Source organism: Anopheles marshallii, chromosome 2, assembly GCF_943734725.1.
Source record: "Anopheles marshallii chromosome 2, idAnoMarsDA_429_01, whole genome shotgun sequence".
In the NCBI taxonomy this organism is placed as follows: domain Eukaryota; kingdom Metazoa; phylum Arthropoda; class Insecta; order Diptera; family Culicidae; genus Anopheles; species Anopheles marshallii.
Genome location: NC_071326.1, coordinates 33,170,982 through 33,176,569, shown reverse-complemented (window position 1 = coordinate 33,176,569; position 5,588 = coordinate 33,170,982).

The window sequence follows — 5,588 nt, the reverse complement described above, 5'->3', positions numbered from 1 at the left end:
AATAACTTATTATGCATATTAGCAGTCAACTGTTCTCAAAATGTTGAAGGAAATTCTAAGACTTTTAAAATTTAGATTTTGTACCAATACGTGGTATCGCTCTCCCTATTCCTAGAAGTTTTGGTTAGTCGCATTCCAGAGATGGTCACAATGTAATCAAATGTTTTGTATTTGATTATTATGACAACAAACTCTTTTTTTTCTATTCAAGAGCCGCTCACACGGACAGAGAAGCTGTATTGCTTGTAATTAAGGGTAACTTAATCTAAGGTACAATTACATTCGTTTGAAGATATTTCTTTCTCCATACAGTGAAATCTCATCTTATCCTAGGTGTATTCGGCGGAACAACAAACTCCTTTGAGATTACAAAATCGGAACAAAATTAAAAATTGTATACCAAAAGATAATAGTAATTGAGGTTTGAAGTATGTTTGAATAAATTATTTTACCAATCGAGTGAATGTTACGCTTTTAACGTTTAATTTACCCAAAAACCGAATGAGAGGGACAATGGCGTACAGCTTTTTGGAATTTACTCCAAAGTCAATGTGAATTCAAACAGATACCGGTTCTAATTGAACTGAGAGCTGCCATCGGCACCGGGGGTTTCTTTTTGTATTATCTTTAAACCGCCAGTGGCCCTAAAGCGCGCCCATAAGTGTAGTATCCGAAATGTAGCCAGCTGTAACCTTCAACCGAACGATTCGAGGACATTGGCGCAACCACCGAAAAGCATATGTAGAGGATCATGGGAGTATGTGGATGTTTGAAAATCGAAGGAAAATACTGACACGGCTAAGGCTGGAAGAATATTTAAGGGTTGTCCCCGTTGGTTCGATTGTGCCGGAATGTGGCAAACGCGCGGGCGGGGACGGACAGAAAGCACGCGGGTTTGATAGGGGTTAAAATTTTAATTAAAATGATACGTTTCGCACTAATGCTTAATGCTCTGGCTCCCCGGCAACGGTGTCATCAGGCAGCGACAATTGTGGCAAAGTGTGCCCAAACTGTCCTGCCTGCCGGGAACCGTACCCGTTCCAGCAGCGTGTTGCTGCTCGGTTGTCGGTGTGTGTTTATTTTGCCTGCCAGCCAGTCGCTGCCTTTCGCCGCAGGCCACCATGGTTTTGGGGCGGGCTCCTATCAACCATGTTGAAGTGAGCTCTACACACAGCCACATACACACACACACGCACACACTAACATACACACGGGCCCTGTCGTCGGGTCGGGATCGAATTAATTAGTTTAATAAGTTTGGCAAATGCTTCCATCTCCTATCGATAATGCTCGAGATGAAAATCGATGCTACGGATGTTGGATGGCTTGGGATGTGTAAAATGAGGTCCCACCAACAAGTACCGTGCACGTTGATTAAGATAAGAAAGGATAGCTTTCCATTTCCCTAAACATACAGTTTGCTCATGATCGAATACGTTTGGAACATGGGTTAAATTTGGGGTTTTAGAGCGTAATGAATAATTGTGATAATATTTTTTCACTGAGATTAGAAGCAGCTTGAAATGGGATGACGCACGCAATTGTATTGATTTATAGCCATGTGGGTAGCTCAGGGGGTTGTATGGGTTACATTTTATTTTGTTTTCTTCCATATCATGTGAAAAAATTCAAGATTTTACACATTCATGTTTTTAACAATAAAACTTTTTGTACAGATATGATATAACTTAATTGCTTTCCTTCGATTTCATTCATTTGTGTATTAGCAATTTTCGATCATTGCGGATGTTTAGCGATTATAAACTTGAAATGATGCTAGGCAGAGGAACATTTCTTCTAAATAAATGTATATTATTTCATAAATTATTTGAACATTTGGTAATTCATGATTCTTCAGTAGAACCTTTGGAAATTCTTTAATCTTTTGAGACCTAGCTAACGAATCGAACGACTTTTTACTGAAAACTACTGATAACTTTTGTAAAAATATGAGTTAACTACAACACTTAAAGTTGTGATGGTATGTTTAACGGCTTACTAAAACCTTCGGGACAAATAGGCATACGTCAGTTAACCTTTAGCCAAAGGTCGATAGAAGAATAAATATCAGCATTTGGGACAGCTTTTTTCTGCCCTTTTGCAATCTTGGTATTCTGGTTTAGCATTGAAAATGTTTGAGTGTTTCATGTTTTTTTTTAACATGTTTTTCTTTATTCAATTAGCTCTTTCAGAACAAAAAAAAAAAACGAAAAAAACGAATTTGAAATCAGATCAGGTAAGTCCGGTGAATATGAAGTGTGAAGATCTTTTTTTTAATCAATATGATCCTTAGCCGAAATATGATAAGAAATGTGAATTCAAACCATCAGCAAAAAATCTTTTCGCACATAAAGGCGGAAACGATATTTAATTCTAATATAGTGGAGCGTCGGTTAGTCGATCGGGTCTCATCGAGCTCATCGGGACTCGGTAATTGCTAGATGATAGGATGACATGGATATTAGGTAAATCTCCTTTTTATGATAAAACTAACTACCATAGCAACCATAGGTAGCGCTTTTTAAGTGCATAATTTATTTTTGTTGTGTGTTTTATTGATGCTAAGAATCTGTAGCTTTGTTTTACCTTTTGACGTTGGGGTTTTCATGCTTCCGTCATCGGTGTTGGCCGGAACAGGTTAACTCTCCTTTGAAACTCTCATTTCCGAAATGCACAGTTAATGAGGCACCCGGTTAAATGGCACCCGAATAATAGGCGCTCCACTGTACTTTAGATGGATTCAATTTTTGCTACTAACACGTGAACTGAACTTGCTTTGAACTTTTCAACCGAATTCCCTGTGGTCCATGCAGACGTATGTAACGGTGGCAAATCGCGTTTCGTTTTTCCCATCGGTTCGGAGCAATGCATTAAAGATTTGCTCACAGATGATACATGACCGCATCGCATCGTGTGCTGCGGTAGTTTGGTGTCGTATTTTTTGTTTTGTTTGGCGTCTTCCGTTGATTTCGTTGTTAAAGAAATTCTCTTCCCATTCGGGGGCAACCGGTATGGGAGGACGCTCTGTTTCCGGTAGATCCGAGCGTCCGGTGGTGGCATGTACCCGGGAGCAGAATTTGCTGTTGTTTTGCCAAGCAACATTCATGAGCCGCTGGGTGGGGCAACGTTTTATGCGATAATTTATTCATATCGAGTGCTGGAAGGTTCACCACGGTTGGGAAGCTTCACTGCACATTGGGACATTGCGATGTGTGTGGGTGTGTGTGTGTGTGCTAGTAAGCTTTGAGCGGGCTGAGAAGGAATGGTCTCCAGCAGGTAATGTGGGAGAGATCCTGGCAAAAAGCGAAAACTATCTCAGAGGTCGCTCCATGCGGCAAGCTGGCAAAACGGCGACGAGGGATGCGCCGTGTCATGTTTTCTTTATAACGTCTTATGTTAATGTCCCGAGCCGAATGAGGTATGTAAGCATTGTCGTCGGTAGTGGGTGAAAGGTGGCTTGATGGTGAGTCGAAACAAACAAATGAAAAAAAATTATACAAATAACGTTGAAGGTGGCTACAAGTGCGATGTATTTGAAGATACCGTATCCAAAACATGGCCTTTTCGCGATGGTGGAAATGCTGGAAGGAAACCACGGGAGCAAATGGCCGGCGCTACAAAAGTGAGAACATGGAAAATAGCCAAAATGGCTCTATTTCGTTGGTTTTTGCTTCTCAAAAACCCTCTATCCTCCAAACACCATCGGTTGTACAGTGGCTGGCACATTATTCTAATGGTTTTTGTTTGCCACTTCCACCTCCAGTTCTACATTTCCCCGCCGAATAGCCACTCACCCCAGCCCCCAACTCAGCCACAACCGTGCGGACCGTAGAGCGGCGAACTGGAAGAGAGATGACACTGGGCATAGCCGTGCATATTCGTAACCATTTAAAATTCAAACACCCCGAAATGAACAACATTTGCGGCACATTAAGATTCGAGAGCACCAAGAGACCGTGACGGTAATGGTGGCGTCGGTCACTAAGCAAGACATTACCCACTGGTGTACTGGCGGTAGTGTAGAATTGGTAGCAAAGTGCAAGAAAACCCATCCTCCCGGTGTCGCCGCCTAGTTGCGCTCATTAGGATGAATGAAAATGGACAGGGCGGACCGTGGCGTCCATCCCGTTTACCAGGCGTTTCGCTTTTGCGTTGCGTTGCCGAATGACGGGAAGCTGTACGCATTAAATGAAGTAGCAAATGGACAACATTTTGTTTTGCTTCATTTTGCCGGCAACTGTGGTGTCCGAGTGTGAAGTTTTTGAATGGTTGATTTCACTGCGGGCATTAATGCATTAATTTTGAATGGTCTCCCACTGATGGAATGGAAGATAAAACAAACCATTTTTGTCGATATTTTAATCTGTGTTCAATTGTATATTTTTTTATCGATGCAATTTAATGTTTATAATGTTAATTCTTCATTATCAATGGTTTTTTTCTTAATTGGAATCTGTCATGAGCCTCTGTTGAACTATCATTTGGTGCCGTTTCTATATATTTGATGTGTAACACGTGACCTTAAGTGTTAGGTCGTTGAACTAGGATTATTCTGTCATTAGTCATAGTCAATATTTAGTTGTTGACGCTGTACTATATGTAATGTACGCAGTGGTAATATTTTTTTTTCGTTAAAACGGCCTGGCCGTATCGACTTATTTTACCACGTAGCCGGATAATCAGTCCTTGCTACGGGTGTTTGGCCCTGATGGGATTTTGGTCCTGTCCGCTCGTGTGAATACCGACGCCGCTACCATCATGCCACCGAGTCGCCCCTGCGGTAATTATAAGTCAGATTCATTATTCAGATAACTGAAACACAAGGGGCACACGAACGGACCGGACCAAAATCCCATCCGGGCCAATCCCCCGTAGCAAGGACTGACTATCCGGCTACGTGGTAAAATAAGTCGATACGGCCAGGCCGTTCTAACGGAAAAAAATAACTGAATATCAAAAAGAATCTAGGTATTTTAAAAGAAAATTGCTACAATGAGGAAGCTAACATTTACTATGTATGTTTTACCTTTTTCATTTAACATATTGTAATGTTAATAGTAAATAGAAGATAAATGGTACATGTAAAAAATAAAAATCAGTTTTTATAGTGTATTTTATCCTGCATTATTGAATCAGTGCTTGGATTCAAATTATTATTGAGGTTATCACCGGGGGTGGTCCAATGGTGTATTGGTAGCAGCGGTGATTTTCACACGATAGAATCGGTCCAAATCCAATCAGGAATCATTACCCCGTGGCAAAGGCTGACTATCTTCTGCTACATATAAACCATAGCCAAAGCAAACCAGAATAGGCAGACCTAGACCTCTTGCATTTTTGTCCACGTTCTCTGTTTAGTCGTTTTTCACCTAAATCCATTGGCATCACACCGTCAAAAAGCAAAAGCCCTCCTCAACAAGTCGACCGCATAATTAACAATCACCGTACCCCAAACTGATCCATTCACCGTCCTCTTGCACTGCCGGATGTACCGCTGGTGATTAGGTGCGCTTTACATAAAATATTTCATCCACCAAAGGCGTGCAAATTACAAAATGCACAACCTTCGTACTGTCTGCGCTGGCCGC